General features: G+C 40.9%; 1 protein-coding gene and 1 pseudogene across 1 annotated transcript in view; one reads left to right on the forward strand and one right to left on the reverse strand.

Annotated features, from left to right (window-relative positions):
* Positions 1-22,402, reverse strand: part of FAM184A (family with sequence similarity 184 member A) — a 120,098-nt gene that overhangs the window by 70,954 nt on the left and 26,742 nt on the right. The window lies entirely within an intron of this gene.
* On the forward strand, positions 3,817-4,593 carry LOC114895765 (annotated as a pseudogene).

Raw genomic sequence — 22,402 nt, forward strand, 5'->3', positions numbered from 1 at the left:
ATGGAAAGAAGACTTGAATGGACATTTTTCCAAAGAAGACATACAGATGGCCAAGAGACATAGAGAAGATACTCAACATCACTAATCATCCGGAAAAGGCAAATCAAAACCGCAGTGAGATATTACCTAACACCTGTCAGAATGGCTATTATCAAAAAGACAACAAATAACAAGTGCTGATGAGAATGTGAAGAAAAAGGAACCCTTGCGCACTGTTGGTGGAATGCAGATTGGTGCAGCCATTATGTGCCGACGCACAGTGAAAGCAGGAAGAAGGTTCCTCAAAGAATTAAAAATTGAACTACCATGCAATGCAGCGATTCTATTTCTGGGTATTTTTCCAAAAAAAACAAAAACACTAATTCAAAAAGATATATGCACCCCTATGTTCACTGCAGCATTGTTTACAACAGACAAGATATGGAAGCCACCTAAGCGCCCATCAATATGTGACTGGATAAAGAAGATGTGGTTCACCCACATACCCACCCCCCCACACACACAATGGAATGTTACTCAGCCCTAAAAAATGAAAGTAAAAACAATTTTATTTTATACTGGAGTATAGTTAACAATGATGTGTTAGTTACAGGTGTACAGCAAAGTGATTCAGTTATACCCATACAAGTATCCATTCCTTTTCAAATTCTTTTCCCATTTATGTTATTACAGAATATTGAGCCAAGTTCCTTGTGCTATACAGTAGCGGCTTGTTGGTTATCTATTTTAAATATAATACTGTGTACATGTCAATCCCAAACTCCCAATCTATCCCTCCCCTCCTGCATTTTCCCCCTGGTAACCATAAGTTCGTTCTCTAAGTCTGCGTTTCTGTTTTGTAAATAAGTTCATTTGAAACTTATTTACAAAATGAAATCTTGCCATTTGAGACAACATGGATGGACCTAACGAGTATCATACTAAATGAAATAAACCAAAGACAAATACCATATCATTTCACACATGTAGAATCTAAAAAAACAAAACAAAGAACAAATAACAAAACAGAAACAGACTCACAGATACAGAGAACAAGCAAGTGGTTGCAGGGCGGGGCAGGGCCGGGGGTGGGGGTGGGGTGAGTGAAATAGGTAAGGGAGGTTAAGAGGTACAAACTCCCAGTTACAAAATAAACAAGTCGTGGGCATGAAATGTACATCATGGGGAATATAGAAAATATTGTAATAACTTTGTATTATGTCAGATGGTAACAGACATCATTTTGTAACATACAGAAATACCGAATCACTATATTGTGCACCTGGAACTAATGCAGTGTTGTAGGTCAGTTACACTTCGATTAAAAAAACAGATCTCATACATTTTAAACAAAGGAAGAACTTCCCTGGTGGCGCAGTGGTTAAGGCTCTGCGCTCCCAATGTAAGGGGCCCGGGATTCATTCCCTGGTCAGGGAACTAGATCACACATGCCACAACTAACAGTTCGCATGCCACAACTAAGGAGACCATGAGCCACAACTAAGGAGACCATGAGCTGCAACTAAGACCTGGCGTGACCAAATAAATAAATATTAAAAAAAAAGCAGCCCTAAACACAGGAAGAATATGTTTCTACAATTCTGTTTTTATTATTAAGCCCTCTGATACAATTAGCAAAAGGTTACTTGGTCCTTAAGCCACCAAAGTTAAAGAATATTGAAAAGAGTCTCTCAAACTTCTCAAAAACACTGGGTTATTGACCTCTGCCATATAGGGTCTATCTGTTCTAGAGCAATAACACAGACCAGAGAACTCTGCACCTCAATTTACATTCAATGGCACTCCCAAACCAGCCTTACAAGTAAATGTTTCACAAATATAACTGATGAGCTCTAAGTAGCTAACTTAGAGAATCTAATGTTTTTATAAAATGGTTCACTTTTTGGAACCTGATTATTATTAGCATCCTTAAGGGCATGTTAATCAAATGCATTTAAAATGTGTTTTAGAGGTGATGATATTGCACAAATCCATCCGTATTTTACTATTCTACTGATGGTCAATAATAGCATATATTTATGCTACCTAGGTTATAGGATTAATCATTGCAATGTAAGAAAAGTTTACAGAACTGAATTCAAGAACTAGCCTCAAGCAGCTCCATGCTAGCAGAATGAGGTGGAAAAAAGGAAAAAAATAAAATGAGGTCACAAATGACCAATTCATCCTGAAGAAAAAAAAACAAGAAGCAAAACCCACAGAACATCATTTAGTGTAAAATAAGCGTCTGAAAGAAAAAAATCCCAAACTCATACAGCACTAAGCATGTGCATGCGTGCACGCGCACACGCACGCGCGCACACACACACACTTTTTTCTGAACCATCTGAAGATAAGTTCCAGATACTTGTCACCCCTAAATACTTTGGTATATATTTCCTAAGATCAAAGACAATAGCACTATTATACCCAAGAAGTTCAGCCTAATGGAATATTAACTAATATACAGCCTATATTCAGGTTTACCAAATTATTCCAATAATAAAATTTATAGCAGCTTTTCTCTATCAGTGCAGATCCAATCAAGGATCCCACACTGTACTGAGTCTTCAGTCTCCTTTAATCTGAACATTGACATTTTTGAAGAGACCAGGCTGGCTGTCTTGTAGAATACATATGATACAGACTCATAGAATTATGTCAAGTTCCTCTTTGTGGAAATTTTATGTTGTGCTTTCTCAATCCACCCTATTGGTGATTAGAGTACTTAATACCATATTATGAGGGCACATTTATCAGTCTTCTTTTCAACTATTACTCTTTCCCAACCTTCTTCCAACCCACTGTTGCTTTTTCATGATGTCCTTCCTACTCAGTTTAAAGAAACGAGAAAAAAAATGACAAAACGAATTTAATTTTGTTTAAAAAGGTTTAGTCCCTATGAAAACCCATCCTACCTATATGTGACAAGCCCTCCAAAGGGGCTGCCTGAATAGTAAGAGCTCCCCCTGTGGGCTACCTGTCCAAAGGCCAAGCATGAACTGCTCATAACTCTGAGGGGATTTTTTAAAGAGGCTGAGAGAACGGTGAAGAAACAAGGCAACTGGCAGGCTAGGTATTTAGAGAGAATTTTAACAGTCTTTTGGAATATGATATGAGATGTAAACCTTTTAACCCATATTCTCACAAAATATTAAGCCACATATTCATTTGCCATTATTAACTATGGAACTGGATCTACCAGGAAGATTCACAGAATATGTGTAGTTCAAGGTGAGTGGAAGGGGAACAGATGCTACCCACATACAGTAGTTTACTCCTGGCAATGAATTACTTCCACGTTTTTCTTTTCTTGGTCCAGTTTCTTTTGTTATAAGTTAGAAAAAAAAGTTTTTCAAACAAAGTCTGTTCTTCATTCATTATGTAATCAAATTAATTCCAACAGACTTATGTCCAAATAAAACATTTACGAACCAGTTAACAAAATAAAAAGCTCATCTGGATTTTTTTAAGCCAAAGGCACTATAAAACTCTAAATTAAAAAGACCTTTGGGTAGTACGGCCCGGCCGCCCGGCCATCGGAGGGCGCATGCGCTGTGCGGCCGGGGCAGCGCCGTCTGGCTCGGTCGGGCAGGGGCCAGAGCTCGGTGCGGGATCGCAGGGCCAGCGGGCTGCCGACGGTGGCCTAGGTGGCCGGCCGAGTACTAGGATTTCACGTATTTTTGCTGAACTTACACACACACACACACACACACACAAGACGCTTGGGATGATGGATTAACAAGAACATTGAAATTCTGTGAAAAGTTTCAAATTGGAGCATACTGAATTTTCATCCTAGTCCACCAGCTCTGCTGCTCACTTAAATACAGATGAATGAAGACCCCATTCGGGAAGACACCTGGCCAGCGGTCCAGAGCTGATGTAGGCCATGCTGGTGTATCTGCAAGCATGATGAAGAAACAAACATCCCACAAAAAACACCGGACCAGTGTGCGGCCGAGCAAACCTGTTTCCCAGCCCCGGAGGAACATCGTAGGCTGCAGGATTCAGCATGGGTGGAAAGAGGGGAATGGCCCCATCACCCAGTGGAAAGGAACCGTTCTGGACCAGGTGCCTGTAAATCCTCTGTATCTTATAAAATACGATGGATTTGACTGTATTTATGGACTAGAACTTAATAAAGATGAAAGAGTTTCTGCGCTTGAAGCCCTCCCTAATAGAGTTGCAACATCTCGAATCAGTGATGCACACCTAGCCGACACGATGATTGGCAAAGCAGTGGAGCACATGTTTGAGACGGAGGATGGCTCTAAAGACGAGTGGAGGGTAATGGTCTTAGCACGTGCTAATGAACACACGGTTTTACATCACCTATGAAAAAGATCCTGTCTTGTACATGTACCAGCTCTTCGATGATTACAAAGAAGGTGACCTTCGCATTATGCCCGATTCTAATGATTCACCTCCAGCAGAAAGGGAACCGGGAGAAGTTGTGGACAGCCTGGTAGGCAAACAAGTGGAATATGCCAAAGAAGATGACGCTAAAAGGACTGGCGTGGTCATTCATCAAGTAGAAGCCAAACCATCTATTTCATCAAGTTTCATGATGATTTCCATATTTATGTCTACGATTTGGTGAAAACATCCTAGATGTCATCACGACCTTTGCCAAATTTGTGGAACTATTAAATGTATAATTTGTAGACATAAAGACTTGATCGCTTTCCAGTTTAATGAAAGCTTAAATGTCCCTGTGCACCCACAATCTCTGCCAGCAGAACTGGTTTTGTTCTGAATAGTATAGATTTAGGTGAACACAAAGCATTTTGCGTAAGGAACTCCTTCCTCTTAAAAGAAGTCTATCTGTTTGGAAGGGACTTACAGGCAAGTCCGGTAAAAGTTAAGCTAGTATCACAGTCATTTAAAACTGCAGTAGATCTTATTCACTTTCCCCTTCATGCTTAACACTCTTATTCTGCTGCCACAATGCAAGCATAGTTTGGTATTTTTGTTATTGCCTTTTTTTTTGAGATATATATGTATCTATATCTACCTACCTATCTATATCTGTGTGTATACATATATAATGTATATGTACAAACAGATCTGTGTGTACACACACACGCACTTCATAGGCAGTCCTTTCTTTGTGGGTTGGAGTGGGGCTTACATAATTTTCTCCAGTTTAACAGGAGTGCTGACCCAAGCCATTTGTATTCAGTGTATTTAGTGTATTACTGCTGTTTATTCAAAATTAAATTTGGGCACAGGAAGCACATCAGGACATTCAGCTTGTTTTGAAAGTCAAGTTCAGAGCACCATTTCAGTCTGGAGGCTTTAAAGTGTAAATTCAAATATGAATCACCTGTGAACATTTAATGACCCACATTAGAATTTTACAAAACAGTTAGAAATCTGGGTAAAAGGCTGCCTTTAATTCTAAGCTTTGTACATTATTTGTTTACATTTTTATCATAAATACTTCTTTTTAAGCAAAGCCCAGGTACTTGGTCCACATAGTGTAATGCAGGTGTATTTTGGATGGCACATTTGGTCCATTATTTGTACAAATTAGTAACCTGGATTTTAGCACATGGATTTAAAAGGCAACAGTATATCAGTGGTTTCTGTGTATTTGGTAAGTTCCTGGAAGAACATAGTGCTTTTATATTAGAAATGTAAGTTTAAGAACGGCGGTGTTGCCTTTTAACAAGTTCTCTGGGATACCTTTATTTTTATTACTATTATTACTGATATATGATTATGGTCAGAGGGCTTTTCCCCTCAAAGAATGACTAGACAAATAACAGCTTGAATTCCTGACACCTCTTGTGGTGCTGTATGTTCTTGCTCATGGCGTGCTGCTGATGTGGACTCATTGCATTTGGTAGATCTTGCCACATCAGGGTCAGTCACCTGCACTGGCTTGTGGGTGTGACTGACAGCAGCCCTTAGCCATCGAATCCTTTCCTGCAAGTTGTCCTTAACTAAAATAGAACTGCAAAAGTGGTTCGTTTAGAAGCAAAACGTCAGTCTATCACTTTGTTTTGGATGACCCCTGGCAGTTTGAAAGCTAGGGGAAAGATGGTTTGTGAAACCAGTCTTGTGGAGATTGAAAATCTTACCTCAGATTTGGGCAGAAGGCTTAAATGCACATGAATCTCAGCCAAACACCAGGTCTGTGTGACGTCTGTCATGGCTGTTCTTGATGTTAAGAGATTCTGTAGTTTCAAGGCTGCGCTATGCGAGGTCTGTGTGATGCCCATTTTCGCCTTCAGGAAGGCTGTGCCTTGTTGTGCTGGTGGGTGGTAACCTCGCGCACCATGTAAATACAGCACCCCCGTTCTCTCCAGCGTGCCCAGTGCCTCACCGAGGGCAGCCAGGGGTGAGCTTCTCCATGCAGTAGGTACCCAGGTCTTAGATGTTCCTCCTGTGCTTGAAACAAGTGTCATGCTACAGATCTGTCATCTGTTCTCCCGGTGGCTCTTGTAAGAGTTCCTGCATGTGAATCTCAAGGCTGAGCCGAGCTCCCTGTGCCCAAGTGGACACGTGTGGCCCAGAGAGGGAGTTGTCCAGCGTGCACTGCATGAACAGGACACAGTGACTTCAGACTGAAAAACAAAGTCCTTTGGAGGTATCCTGAGGGTTGGGGCAGCTGAAACATTTCTGGCATTACTTAATGACTCGCATTGTGGTTTTTCTGCAAGTACCTTTAGCAACTTTTAATACCGCGTGACCTCTCTAAATGAATGTGACGTGATTTATTGTCATCATTGTTCCATTTATTGCCTTTAGGGTTGAAGGAGGGGGAAGGGTTTTCTTGTTGTTGTTTTTCCTTTTTTTTTCCCCATTCTTTTTTCTTTTGGTGGCTTAAACCACACTTCCTGATGCCGTGACTAACTCTGCTCCCCAGCCGAGTATTTCAGCCTTCGTCTAGGCTCATGTTTCAGATCTGCATGCATTGCTTGCATTTTCCTGGTATCGGAATGTTGGTTCCTTGTTCTAGGAATACAACATTAATTTCTAAAATTATCATGGGACTTGTGACAACACAAGACATGAAACTCTGTATAAAATGTATTGGCCTTTCTCACTGACCTGCTACAGTATTATTGTGTCGTGTGTGTGTGCGCGCGTGATGTCTGGCTGCCATGTAAAGCTTCAAAGGAAAACCTTAAAAGCAGACCATGCTTTTTTGCATGCTCTATTCTAAGTAGAATGTTCAATGTAACTAACTAAAATTGCATGTTAAATATATTTCGGTTTTTTCTTTTCTATCTTTGTTTTTATTTGTTTTCAGTTTCTGTATATTTGCTTAATTGTGCTGTTTTAGTAGTTGTAGGATAAAGATGCACTGGTGAAGCAAATGTAGTGCCAACAGGAGGTGATTTTCCAGTTGTGTATGTCCTGCAGCATTTGAAGGGACTGTGCATTCTTAAAACAATCACAGTTGCTTCTAAACCAGATTTCATTTCTATTATTGCTTTACGTGCCAAACCCCGAAATGCATTGGTCTTGAATCTCTGAACGCTGTGGACCCATTAGAAGACTGTTTTAATTGTCACAAATTGTAGTGCCTGAAAACATTCTTCAAGCTGACTGTCTTAAAAAAAAAAAGAAAAGAAAAGAAAAGAAAGTTCTCCAAAGACATGACAGGAATTATTGTAACAGAAAATAATTACGGTCGAAATGTCTGTGGTTCCTTGGAAATGCTGCGCTTTTTGTATTTTCCATCATTAGTGCAGTTTGAACGAATGTGTATAGTTCCGAGGTCTTCGTGTTCGCATTTTAAAATTAGGTAAATGACCTCATCTTTCAAGCTTGAATTCATTTTTAATTTTAATTTTACTTTATACAATGTGTAGACAGTTCCCTGTTCTCTGCATTTAGAAGTATAAACAATATAAATCTGTTAATGCTGTAATTTTTATAATTATGATGTAACTCTATCCTATCCTTAAAACATTTAAAACAAACCCTTTATGTGCAAAAATAAATAAATAAAAATTTTAAAAAATAAAAAGACCTTTGAAATCCAATTGCTTTGGGAAAGAATTACCTTTAAAGATATGTTTGTTCTATGCATTTCTATAATGATTGTTAGAAGAATCTTTTTAAAAATATAAAGTCTAATAACATTGGAGGTATTTTCCTTGATGGTAATAGAGAATACATCTGTTTCTCCAAGAAAAATTTAACTTGACTTTTGAAATAGCAAACAGAAGTCTTACTATAAGGCTTATTATTTAAGGTCCATGCAATGGGATCTGTGTTACCAAATCTTAACCAAAAAAAAAAAACAAAAAAAAAATCAATCAACAAATTTTGAGTGAATGCCTTACTATGTTCTCAGCACTTTTTTAATATGCATTATGATAAAGAAAAGTGTAAACGTTCGTACGTAATCTTACTTAAATAGAACTGCTTAACACACACACAAAGTTAACGGCAGACAATTTTACATAATACACGTAAAGTGTCAAGCTGTTGAGTACAGAATACTGTATATACAGCATGAGAGGTTTTCAGTAGAAGAACTGGATGAAGACTGCAGTAAACAGAAAGGCTTGAAAGGACAAAGGCCGGTGGAGAGAACTGTGAAGAAAGCAACCTGAGTTAAGGCACAAGACAGGAATGGTTTTGGCGGGTGGCTGGTATGGTCAGATAATCCTGAACAGAGAGACGCGTGAGTGCCAGGGAAAGCCAGATAGAGTCAAAAAGTTCCTGGTGATGCGTTTTGTCCCTGCAATTTAACTGGGAAATGAGTCTCTCTAAGAATTTTAGGAGATTTAGAATCTATACATATTTTTCGGTCTGTATGCTCACAGTGGTGCTGGACAATGATTCTAAGACATACATTTCTTTTCCCCCACATTTAAACATCTCATAAGTTGAGAAGAATCTTATAATCAATTGTGTATCACAGATGGACAGCATTTTTTCCCTCTAAGTGGTACATAAAACAATGATGCATCTTAAAAATCAACCACCACCACGAATCTAGAGTGCTATGAAGTCATTAGAAAAAACGAATGAGTAAAGTCTTTTATGTTTAAAGTAGAACATAATCAATTCTCAATTCTACAAAAAATTGTCTGAACCTCTTGCTCACAAGGAACAGAAGAAACCTGAGGGTCTACAGTAGGAAGGCGCAGGAACAAGTCTAAATTGACTTTCTTAACACAGAAAGTGAAGATGAGACCAAGCCAGAGAGACCAGAGGATATAAGGCAAATGCAGAAATAGTAAATTATTCGTCAGAGTACAAGCTGTAAAACCTAAATGCTGAGAGAGAGAGATGCCATTGAAAAGCAAGTTGAATTGTCCAGCAGAGTGCTAGAAAACACGGGGTAAAACCAGGGGCTGATGATAAAGAGGTTGTTTCCAAGTTTGTCAAGAGCAGTTAAGCCCTCAGGTCATCACTTGTACCAAGCAGACAGTTAACCCTCCTCTATGCTGGTAAAAAAAACAGAAGAGAAGTGAACGGGGAAAATAAGCTGGAGCAGTTCCAGCCTGGGGAACCAGAGGAGGGCAGGTGATAAGGCATGAAACTAAGAGCAGAGAATTCAGTGAGAGCCACGGACTGGGAGACGATATTTGCAAAAGACATCTGATAAAGAATTGCTATCCAAAATATACAAAGAACTCTTAAAACTCAACAATAAGAAAATGAATAACCCGATTAAAAAATGGGCAAAAGATCTGGACACCTCACCAAAGAAGATATGCAGTAGTAAATAAGCATATGAAAAGATGCTCAACATCACATGTCATTAGGGAATTGAAAATTAAACAATGAGTTACCACTATACACCGGTTAGAATGGCCACACTCCAGAACACGGACAACATCAAATCCTGATGAAGAAGTGGAGCAACAGGAACGCTCATTCACTGCTGGCAGGAATGCCTTTCAAAGTGGCTGCACCATTTTGCAGTTGAGCAGTTTCTGACAAAACTAAATGCTCTCTTGCCATATGATCTGGCAACCTTGCTATTTGGTGTTTACCCAAATAAGTTGAAAACTTATGTCCACATAAAAACTAGCACATGTATGTTTTATAGGAGCTTTATTCATAATTGCCAAAACGTGGAAGCAACCAAGTTATCCTTCAGTAGATGAATGGATAAGTAAACTGTGGTATCTCCAGACAATGCGATATTATTCAGCACTAAAAGGAAATGAGCTATCAAACGATGAAAAGACGTGGAAGAAATTTAAATGCATATTATTAAGTAAAAGAAGCCAATTGAAAAGGATACATACTGTATGTATATGACATTCTGGAAAAGACAAAGCTATGGAGACAGTAAAAAGATCAGTGGTTGCCAAAGAGGAGGGAGGGATGAAAAGGCAGGGCACAGAGGATCTTTAAGTCAGTGAAAGTGTTCTGTATGATACTATAATAGTAGACACATGTCATTACACAGTTGTCAGAATCTATAGAACATACAGCACTAAGAGTGAACCTTAGTATAAACTATGTATTTGGGGTGGTTATGTGTCAATGTAGGCTCATCAGTTAACAAATGTATCCGTCTAGCGCAGGATGTTGATAGTGGGGAAGGCCGTGTCCATTAGGGGAGAAGGGTATGTGGAAATTCTGTACTTTCTGCTCAATTTTTCTGTGACTCTAAAATTGCTCTAAAATATAGTCTATTAATAAAAACTGCAGCCTGTACAGTGAGTCCCCATTCCCCTTCCCTCCCTAGATTCCAAATGCCAGGGGTCAGGCTTATAACAGGTCCCTGGCAGCAGACTAAAGAACCCTCTGGAGGAAGTGAACCACTCAAAGCAAAAAACCTAATCGTAACGACATTTGGGTGTGTGTGCTCAATTAAAAAAATCATCTGAGGGGCTTCCAGTTTCTATGCAGGATGTAGAAAGATGGAAAGAGCAATGCTCCTCAGTAACAACTAAAAATACCAAACAACCTACAAAATCATAAGTTTTCTTGAACCTATCAAAGAGCTGAAATCACAACACAACCTCCTGGCTTTAAATCTAAGACAAGCCTCCCAGGACACACAAGACACAAACTTACGGCAGAGCACAGACGTAAGATGAGGCTCTCATACAAGTGAGTAAGAAGAATTCAGCTAAAATTTATAACAAGCTGTTAAAGGTAGAGCATGGGTTTAGCTAAACCACTCCACAACATTGCTGCCTCAGCATCCATTTTGTGTGGTCAATCGGCAGCCTGCAGGGCCTTGAACTGATACTATCCTCTCCATCTAGTATGCATGCCCTAGAAAACAGCCCACGGGCTCATAAGTAAATGAAGTTCCTGATGTGACTCCCCCAGCTGCCCTGGTGATTGTCAGTCTCCCCCACCTCCCAGGGTCTTCCTCTTGAGCCCCTTAGATAAAAACAGGCCCCTGAGAAGCTTACCAACCACCTCCCCCTCCTTTTTGGTTTGAATTGACCTATCTGGCCTTAGCCTGGGACCTCCCCTTGGATCCACTCCAATCGCTGCCTACACCCTGCCTTAACCTCCCTCATGGCCCCTTAAGGTGTGCCATGTACCTCCTCCAGGACCTGTAAAGTAATCAATTTGATTTCAATTCTCTTATGGTCTTTTATTGAACCATCCATCAAAAATGTTAACAAATGTTAATTTAACAAAGTTACAATGGGCAAGTGTGAGAACACAGAACCCACGAATGCCACAGGCACACGGGACTGTGCACACTCACAAGCTCTCAGCCATGACCTCAGTGGGTGACCACAAGGAAGACTGGGGACAGGGCAGAAGACAAGAGAAAGCCTTCCTCCATGCAACAAGCCAGCCAGCCTCAGCTGAAAAAGCACAAAACCCCACCCAGATCCTTATCATCTAAGGAACAAGAGCCATAAGCTACCCGGGTAAGAGCAACAAACTTTGTTTCCCCATTGGCCCTACCTCCCCCCTCCCTCCAGGGCACAGGTGATAACCAACCGAGTCTGGGGAAAGAGAAAAAGAGTAAAACCTTTTGGGCAAGGGTGAAAATGAAAACAAAACATATCAAAACTTCTGAGATGCAGCTGAAATGGATTGGCAAACTGCAGCTTGTTTCTTATAAATTTATTTATGTATTTATTTATTTTTGGCTGCGTTGGGGCTTCCGTTGCTGTGCTTGGGCTTTCTCTAGTGGCGGCGAGCGGGGGCTACTCTTTCGTTGCGGTGCGCGGGCTTAAGGCAAGTGAAACCATAAGTGACATTCCTTCCTTCATCTACTCATCTTCCATGGCTCTGTGGTCAAAGAACCATCTCAAAGACCCATGGAAAAGAAAATTAGCTCCTAATTACAAAGAAGCTAGGAAACCCTTGCTATATTGATAAAAATAAATCAAGAGTAAAGGAAGGCTTGTTCCTCTCATTCACCAACACAAAATGCTATTACTGTCCATGAGTCTCTCAAAACTTCTGCTTTTTTTGTTTTATTCTTCTAATTAGATCAAGGAAAGAGACCCTAATAGAAACTAGCTTTTTTTTTTAAACCACTTACTGGCTTCTAGTTGTTTCTCCTCCGCCTAGCTGCTGAGCAGCTTACATGATCATCTCATAGGGCTGGCTCTTGCTCAGGTCTCCTCAAAAAGCCACTCTGGCATTACTCCCTTCCCTACCAAATCCTATTTCTCCAGTAGAAAAATCACCCACAGGGATTTCCCTGGTGGCGCAGTGGTTAAGAACCCGCCTGCCAATGCAGGGGACACGGGTTCGAGCCCTGGTCCAGGAAGATCTCACATGCCGCGGAGCAACTAAGCCTGTGAGCCACGACTACTGAGCCCTCGTACCACAACTACTGAAGCTCGTGCGCCTAGAGAAGCTCTGCAACAAGAGAAGCCATCACAATGAGAAGCCCACACACTGCATTCTGCAGCTTGGACTTGGAGGAGTCGGAATAGTAGTGGAGAGGGAATGTGGAGAAGGCTACAAAAATGGCAAAGGAGACCAGAGTGCCTGCCATCCTCATTCACAGACAGACGATGCATAAGGCACCACAATGAATTTAGTAATGAGAATGGCAAATAACAAAGCTGCAACAAAAAAGATTTCCTATATTTTCAAGTTCAACTCAAACTATCTTCTCAAATACAATGAACAATTGTTTTTAAAAAAACATTTATACTGCAAAAATCTGGATTAGGGAAGTAGATATGTATTTCGTAACTAATTATGTTTTTCTCTGAACCTTCGCCAATACTCGTATCCTCCCTGGAATGTCTTCCTCTTGTTATGTCCAATTATCAAAAACTATCTTTTTAAAAAGTAGTATGTTCTATATATTTTCTGATTACTAAAGTAATCTTTGTGCCTCGTAGAAAACTTGAAGAATATTGGGCTGGCCAAAAAGCTTGTCTGGGTTTTTCCATAAGATGTTATGGAAAAACCTGACTGAACCCAAACGAACTTTTAGGCCAACCTAATAGAATAGATAAAAACAACAACAACAAAAAAAAAAAAGGAAAAAATATTTGTCACCCTTTATCCTATTACAATTGTTACCTTTTTTTTTTTTTTCACCTCTCTCCTTATAACAGAATTTTATAAGAGATTGGATACAGGGAACAAAGTGCAAAGAAGAATAAAAATCACACTAATACTTGTAACCTGAGAAGTCAGAAAAACAGTTGTGTCTATGATGGAAAAGGTATACTTTGTAAAGTTAATTCTACCAAGTTGATCCTCAGATGAACAGACAATTTTGTAGTAATTGTTATGCCCACCAAATAAAAAATTACCCAAATACACCATAACTATGCACCATAGTTTTTATGATACCCATCCAATTTCCTGTAGTATTGCTCTTCTCCATTTCTACTTTTCTTCTCAAAGGAATTTCAGTCAGAGACATGCATAATATATAATACACTAATCAATACTGTCAAAACTAAAGTGGTGGGCTTCCCTGGTGGCACAGTGGTTGAGAGTCCGCCTGCCGATGCAGGGGACACGGGTTCGTGCCCCAGTCCGGGAAGATCCCACATGCCGCGGAGCGGCTGGGCCCGTGAGCCATGGCCGCTGGGCCTGCGTGTCCGGAGCCTGTGCTCCGCAACGGGAGAGGCCACAACAGTGAGAGGCCCGCGTACCGCAAAAAAAAAAAAAAAAAAACTGAAGTGGTAAGGCTATGCAAAAGTATTTTTAAATCTACCATAATATCACCTCTATTCCAACCAGCATATGAATCCTAGGGAGACCTACAATATGTAGGTTCCTATAATATTTTGAACATATCTCCACTATGGTACTTATTTAACATGATATAATATATCCCATCCCCATAAAAATCTATTTTTTATCCTATATTTAGAGCCTTTGCAATAACTGGATATATAAGGTATCATATGTAATATGTATTGGGCAGTATTAGTGAATTGTTAACCAACATTTTAACTCAAGTCCTAGAAGGTTCTGTATCAGATATACAAAACAGGATAATAATAATATTCCAAAGGTCCTGTGCTGTGGAAACAGGATGAAGAGTAAAGTGTCATCAGCCAGGAAGAAGGAAGATGAAGCCAATGAACATTCCTGCAGCTAACAAGTACCTTCTTTTCAGGAGGCCCAGGCAGGAAGCTGATTTCTCCTACAATTTTCCTGCTTCTTACTTCAAGAAGCAGTACATCAAAAGCATGAATTCCCTGTGCCACATATCAAGAGAGTGAAGCCATTATGACTGGCATGTCTCCAGTATTTGGGAGAAGCCACGTCAGACCCCAATCCTTTTTTTTTGGCCCCAGCCCTACTCTTACATACTCCAATAATGTGCCTCTGAATGGCCAAGAATGCAGAAAAGATATTAAGAAGAGTGAATGTCACTACAACAATTACCTGGTACATCACAGGATCCACAAGACTGTAGAATCTTTATTGGTAAGAACATTCTGCCACTGGATGGAGAGGTGGAGATAGAATAGGAGGGCTATAGTGTGTTATCTTGTCTGGTCACAGGACTCAAATAAGTAGGCGTTTGAATAAGGGCTTGGATGTCAGCAAAATTCAATAAGGTGAGTCATGTAAGATTGGAATAATATTATTTCATACAACATACACTAAGCTCTTTAGAACCTGTTGAATTTGGGGAGATACCCTCCTTGAAAAATCAGAGCCTTCAGAGCCAGTGGCCCTATACAGAGGCCCAGGTCCCCAGACACCAGTGTTGAAGACTCAGGTCCTGAGCTGGGGTGTGGACTACTGAATAGCTCCTGAGGTACAATCAGTCTCTCAGACTGGGCCCTCCACTATGTCAGCCCTTGACTAGCCCTTATGTCCTCTAAGTCACATATTCCCTTGCTCAAGCATAATTCAAGGACTTAAAATAATATTAATTATCTGTTTTGGATGTAGACAACTATATTATATTTTTCTCATTTCCTCGTTTTACACCTAAATACGCTATTTAGAATGAAAATATACAAATGTGTCACCTAAGAGTTCTTCCTTCTCTTTTCCTCACCTCCCACATGAAGTCGTTGTTAAGTCCTATCAGTTATACTTCCAAAATATATCATGAATCTCTGCAGTTCTCCATCTCCACTGCAACCACCCTAGTGCAAGCCACCATCACCACTGGCTCCAGAGCAAGGACCACTGCAGTGGTCTCTTCAATGACCTCCTGGCTCCCATTTACGCTGTGCTGCAATCCATTCCTCACTCAACAGCCAAAGTGGTCCTCTCAAAATATAAATCATAACTAACCCTTGCTTTCAACCCTCTAATAGTTTTCCATCACACACATACAGGGGAAAAAAAGCCAAAATCCTTTTCTGTGGCCTTCAAAGTTGTACTTGACCTGGTCCCCACTCCTGACCTAAGCCTAAAGCCACTTTCACCAAAGGAATCAACAAACATACCACCAGAGACAGGACAGGAAGCAGCAGTAGCTGAGACAGACCAACTGTGTAGCTGTGTTGAGAGAGGTTTTGTGTAAAACTCATGGGGCATCTGAATTTCTATATACTGAGTTTTCTTAAAGGAAGTACCCCAATATAATGAATCAATCAAAAGTCAAGGTACCAACACTTCACAGAATTCAATAAACATGCCTTTCTTTGTATGTAATGGAGAACCAGTGAAGGATTTTAAGCAGAGAAATAACTAGATCTGACTTGCATTTTAGAAACTGAAATTCTGGTTGCCTTGTGGAGGATATATGCAATGGGAGGAGACTAAAACAGTCAAAATGCATCAAAATAACTCAGGAAACAGCCTGAGGTTCCTACACAAATCTTGATGGGGAGGGATGAGACCTGACTGAAGAGCTGTTTAGGAGGTCATACATAGCATGAGAATCTGGTGGTTGATTCAAGGTGGGAGGAGAGATACCCTCTCCTAGTTGTTCAGTCTGTCAAGGAGGTTATGGACCTCTATAAATTTTATTCTAGCTTCAAGTAGGGCTCATATCTGACGAGTTACAGGGACTTGTATGGCACCCCTAACTGAGATTACTCACATTCTCCCCGCCCCATTGGCGATCTCTGGGCTGGGATGGGATGTAACGCAGGAGCCTCTGACTCCAGGTCCACCGTTCCATTCTGAGCATCTATCTTCCCAGCAGAGCGGGCGCTTCTAAAAACACACCACCCAAATTTCTCTAGCCTTCGCTACAGCTCACTGTGCTGAACTATTTTCTACTCAACAACCAGAGGGCTGTTACACTCCCATTAATAACTTGTGATCAATATGGTGGTCATTCTCAAACTGATGTAGGGGTAGGACACGGTATAAGAATCAACAAGTGCCCTTTTAAAAAACTACATACTCATTCCTCTCCCCTTTCAGATGGCTATCCACACACCCACCAAGGGGAGTGACTGATTGGAAAGATTTTTTTTTAATTTTTAAAATATTTATTTATTTAGTTTTGGCCGCGTTGGGTCTTTGTTGCTGCTCGCGGGCTTCTCTCTAGTTGCGGCGAGTGGGGGCTACCCTTCGTTGTGGTGCACAGACTTCTCATTGCGGTGGCTTCTCTTGCTGCGGAGCACGGGCTCTAGGCGCGCGGGCTTCAGTAGTTGTGGCTCGCGGGCTCTAGAGCGCAGGCTCAGTGGTTGTGCGCACGGGCTTAGCTGCTCCGCGGCATGTGGGATCTTCCCGGACCAGGGCTCGAACCCGTGTCCCCTGCATTGGCAGGCGGATTCTTAACCACAACACCACCAAGGAAGTCCCTGCTTGGAAAGATTGAGAACTACCTGCTGCTTTACTAAATGCAAAGATAAGGGCCTATAAAATTAATTCAGTAATTAAAAAGAAGAAACACTATGCCAACCTATTCTATAAGAATAAGAATTATGAAACATAACAATAGTATCCAATACTGAGTTCCAAGAGAAGTTACTCTGTGTTTTTGAAATATATTTTTCTGTCGTTTTTTACGATGATAAACATTTTCAGGTCTCAATTTATTTCTCAGCAGGAACTACATATAGTTTAATGAAACGAATATTATGATGCTCTTCCTACTGAGAAAACCTCAGTGCCATTCTGAAAGGATCTGAAGAAAGGTAATGAAATTCTAGAAAAGAGTTTTAAAGTTGTCAATATTCAAATTCTTTAGAGAAAAAAATTCATATTAATGACCAAAACAAAAAACCCCACATATTCCTCTTTTTACCATCCTGTCTTTGTTTTTGTTTTTTTTTTTTTTGCGGTACGCGGGCCTCTCACTGTTGTGGCCCCTCCCGTTGCGGAGCACAGCCTCCGGACGTGCAGGCTCAGCGGCCATGGCTCACGGGCCCAGCCGCTCCGCGGCACGTGGGATCTTCCTGGACCGGGGCACGAACCCACGTCCCCTGCATCGGCAGGCGGACTCTCAACCACTGCGCCACCAGGGAAACCCCTGTCTCTGCTTTTTTTTATCAGCAAATTTTAAAGAAAATACTGTATGTAACCCTGAAAGGAAAGCTAAGATAAATGAGTGAATTACAATAAAATAAAGCAGGTTGGCTTAGTAATTAGATACAATAATCTAGATTTTTCCAAAGTGTGACACAGGAGATGACTTTAAGTATTCAATATATTTATTTTAATGGTCCCTAGAAATAACACAGTAGTAGCACATCAAATCTGTGAAGTCATATATTATTGCGTAAGGTAAGATTGAAGCAGGCAGAGGAATTCACACAGACACCTTGTCTTATAGGTCCTATACTCAGGAATGCTCTTGCTCTGAGCCTTGAGTAACTGAACAGTGTGACAATCCCTTTTTAAAAGATAATGACGAGATATAACTCACATACCAGAAGATTCACCCTTTTAAAGTGTACAACTCAGTTCTGAGTATATTCACAAGGGTATAACCGTTACCGCTACCTAATTCCAGAGTATCTTCGCCTAAAAAGAAACCCATGACCATTAGTAGTTATTCCCACTTCCCGCTTCCCCACAGCCCCTGGTGACAGCTATCCACCCTCTGTCTCAATGGACTGGCCTATTGTGAACATTTCAGAGAGTGGAGTCACACAATATGTGCTTTTTGTGTCAGGTTTCTTTCACTTTTGATGTTTTCAAGGTTCATCTGTGTTTTAGCATTTATCAGTACTTCATTCCTTTTTTTTTCATGACCAAGTAAAATTCTACTACATACCACATTTTGTTACCCGTTCATCAGTTGACGGAATTTGGGTTGTTTCCACTTTTTAGCTATTATAAGTAATGCTGCTCTGAACATTCATGTACAAGTTTTTGTGTGGACGTCTTTTCAATTTTCTTGAGTATATACCTAAGACTAGAAATGAGGGGTCACGTGGTAACTTCACGTATGTTAACCTACTGAGAAACTGAAAAGCTATTTTCCAAGGTGACAACATCATTTTACAATCCCACCAGCAATGCATGAGGCTCCAATTTCTCCATACCTTTGCCAACAATTTATTGGCCACTTTTAAAATTATGGCCACCCCACTGGGTGTGAAGTGGTATCTCATTGTGGTTTTGACTTGCAGTTCCCTAATGACTAGTGATGGCAACCTAACTCCTTGAAAGTATACGTGGTACAGATAATACATCTCTCTGGTGTCCAATCTCATATTCTACATTTCTTTCGGCATTACAACAAGCTCTTTTACCCTCTATTACTCTCTGCGGTGGATGTGGTTTATTGCGGGCTTCTTCCACCCTTTCAGCCCTTGTCCTGACTGCCTCCCCAAAAGCCATGCCCTTTGTCTAACACACCTACTCTCTTCTCCCTCCTACAAGGCCTGCAGCACCCACTTCTTCTCTGCAGAGAAGCCTGGTCTTTATCATTTTCCTGCTCCCACCCAACGACACATACTCCGCTTTACCTCAGAGAGCCCTGCCCTCATACCAGTAGCCTCTGTCAATCCTAACTCTGCAGACTTCAGTCCTTCCCATTCTTTCAACTCCCTCTTCCATTCCCCAGTCTGACATTCCACATTTCCAAAGTCCTTCCTAATTCCTCCACATTCCAAACCACCTCTCCCTGTGACTCCAGCCTCCTCTGTGCCCCTCTGGTCCTCTCCATGTCTCCCCCTCCTGACACGCCTCAGGCCACAAGCGCTACATCTAGCCCTTCACTGACTCTCTCTTCTACGCACTATGAAATGTTATCCCACTCTTGTTCTCTACTCCCCACTTCTCACTACAGCCTGGAGTCTGTCTGCCATTTGAGTTGTAAGTGACTAAAAGCAATAATGGAAGAAAACCTTTTCCAATCGAAGTGCTGTGATGGTTAATTCTGTGTCAACCTGACTAGGCCATGGGGTACCCAGATATCTGGTCAAATATTATTCTGAGTGTGTCTGTGAGGGTTAGTCTGCATGAGATTAACATCTGAATTGGGGGACTGAGTAAAGCAGGTTGCCCTCCCTAACGTGGGTGGCCTCACCCAACCAAGTGAAGACCTAAATAGAATAAAAAAGGCCGAGTAAGAGGGAACTTCTTTGTCCCGATTGAGTTGGCACATCTGTCCTCTCCTGCCCTTAGACTGGGTTCACCTGGGTCTCCAGCTTGCCGACTGTAGATGTTGGGACTTTTCAGCCTCCATAATCATGTGCGCCAATACCTAATAATAAATCATATTTATATATCCTATTATATATTGCTAAAAGATAAACGGAGGGATATTTAAAATTTTAAGAGTTTATTTGAGAAAAAATTGAGTCGCAAACCAGAAGTGATTGGGAGCACTCCACCAACAGGAACTCGGGGACGGGCTTTAACAGAGAAGAGGTAGAAGCAAAGCAAGGAAGTTATCTGGCTACAGCTTAAAGCCTAGTTGGCTCTTTGTGATGGGTTCTCCTTAGGCTTAGATTTCATAATCTTGAGGCATTTACAGGCTTAGATTTTGGTTGGCTTACCTAGGCCACCATGGCATTAGAGCCACCTTAGTCTAAGAGCCACCTTGTTTAATTAACTTAACGATATATATCCTACTGGCTCTGTTTCTCTGGAAAAATCTGACTTATACTTAAGCCCTGGAAGCCCCTTGTCCCACGAATAGGCAAATGAGCAAAAAACATGCAGAGGAGTTTAGATTTGGTCTAGTGAACAAAGAAGAGAAAATGAATACTCATGCAGGGGATTACATTTATTAATCGTACCACAGCACTAAGAAGCAAGATAAATTGAAATAGGGAGAGCACGAAAGTCAGGAGACTACAAAAACAAGGTCTACACTGATTCCTACCTGGGGAATGCAAATGAAAAGGAAAATCTAATAGAAATACCAAAGAAAAAAACAAAAATACTTAAAAAGAAAAATTTAATCCCCAAATTCCACTCTCAAAGGAAGGTAGGGTCAGACAGAAATGCTAGAGTAGAGAAAGGAAACTAGATTTTTTTTGGCCTATTTCTTTTATTCTGTGGCATGTGGGAGATGTCTGATGGAGAAGGTGGTTAATTCAATTTTGGACATGTGGTATTTCAGGTGATGGCAGACATCCAGGTACAGGTGACAGTCTTAAAAATTAAATGGACAGAAGCTTCCTAAAATTAATTTAGAGTTCTACCACCCCACAGCAACATTTTACGCTCACCAGAATATATCTCTCGTCTTATTCAAGGGCATCACTTGGCATTGGGCATCAAAGTAACAGGCTACTGAATCACAGTTCCAGCATGCAGTTAGTTTCAGCTCTGTCACGAAAATCTTCAAATATCTCCCAAACTAAAATTATTCATATAATATACCAAGTATTTTATCCCTTTCCAAAGTGATGTAAATTTGGGCACTCAAACATGCTGAGCATTTACACTGTGATAAAATGAAGCCAAGGACAAATACAAAGGAAAGAGCTGTCATAAATATTCAGTATTCGAACCACAATATCACTAACCTCCTTAAATCACCCTAGATGGAACTATGTCCTAGATAATCCTGGCTTGGTGGGATCTCACCAGTGTGCTAAAGATTCGGTTCTCTTCCTTCCTGACACACTACTTATGTAAATACTACCATCTGCCCCCTTCTCAAAGAGGATAGAAATAAGAGCTTAATCAGACTGAAAATTTTCTTCCACAATATGGTTAAAACTTAATGTACTGTAACTTGAAGCCAATAAAGGTTGTTGCCCAAATACACACATACACCATTACAAAAGATCCGAAATCTTGGAAGTAATCTCCAAAAGCCTTGAAATTATTGTCTTCTTGCTTATTGTCCCAATAGGTAAGTAAGACTGGCAAGTGGCTAAGCAGTGAAAATATCCAAAATGCACACCAGTATATTTTCTAACTTTCTCCTACACTCATAATAGTAAGTAAGACTGGCAAGTGGCTAAGCAGTGAAAATATCCAAAATGCACACCAGTATATTTTCTAACTTTCTCCTACACTCATAATAGAAAGTTTTCTTATTACCATATATTACCATATATCTAATAATGCCTTCGTTAAATATTGAGGGAAAGCGTCTCTGCTAATCTGGAGATTCTATATTTGTGTTTAAAATGGCAGTAAGAGGAAGATGGTGGAAGAGTAAGACGCGGAGATCACCTTCCTCCCCACAGATACACCAGAAATACATCTACACGTGGAACAGCTCCTACAGAACACCTACTGAACGCTGGCAGAAGACCTCAGACCTCCCAAAAGGTGTGTGGATGAAAGGCTCCTGGTGCTCCAGCCAGGCGTCAGGGCTGTGCCTCTGAGGTGGAAGAGCCAACTTCAGGACACTGGTCCACAAGAGACCTCCCAGCTCCACATAATATCAAACAGTGGAAATCTCCCAGAGATCTCCATCTCAACACCAGCACCCAACTTCACTCAACGACCAGCAAGCTACAGTGCTGGATACCCTTTGCCAAACAACTAGCAAGACAGGAACACAAGCCCACCCATTAGAAGAGAGGCTGCCTAAAATCATAATAAGTCCACAGACACCCCAAAACACACCACCAGATGTGGACCTGCCCACCAGAAAGACAAGATCCAGCCTCATCCACTAGAACACAGGCACTAGTCACCTCCACCAGGAAGCCTACACAACCCACTGAACCAACTTTAGCCACTGGGGACACAC

Source organism: Monodon monoceros, unplaced genomic scaffold, assembly GCF_005190385.1.
Source record: "Monodon monoceros isolate NGI ecotype Baffin Bay Population unplaced genomic scaffold, NGI_Narwhal_1 Super_Scaffold_15, whole genome shotgun sequence".
Classification (NCBI taxonomy): domain Eukaryota; kingdom Metazoa; phylum Chordata; class Mammalia; order Artiodactyla; family Monodontidae; genus Monodon; species Monodon monoceros.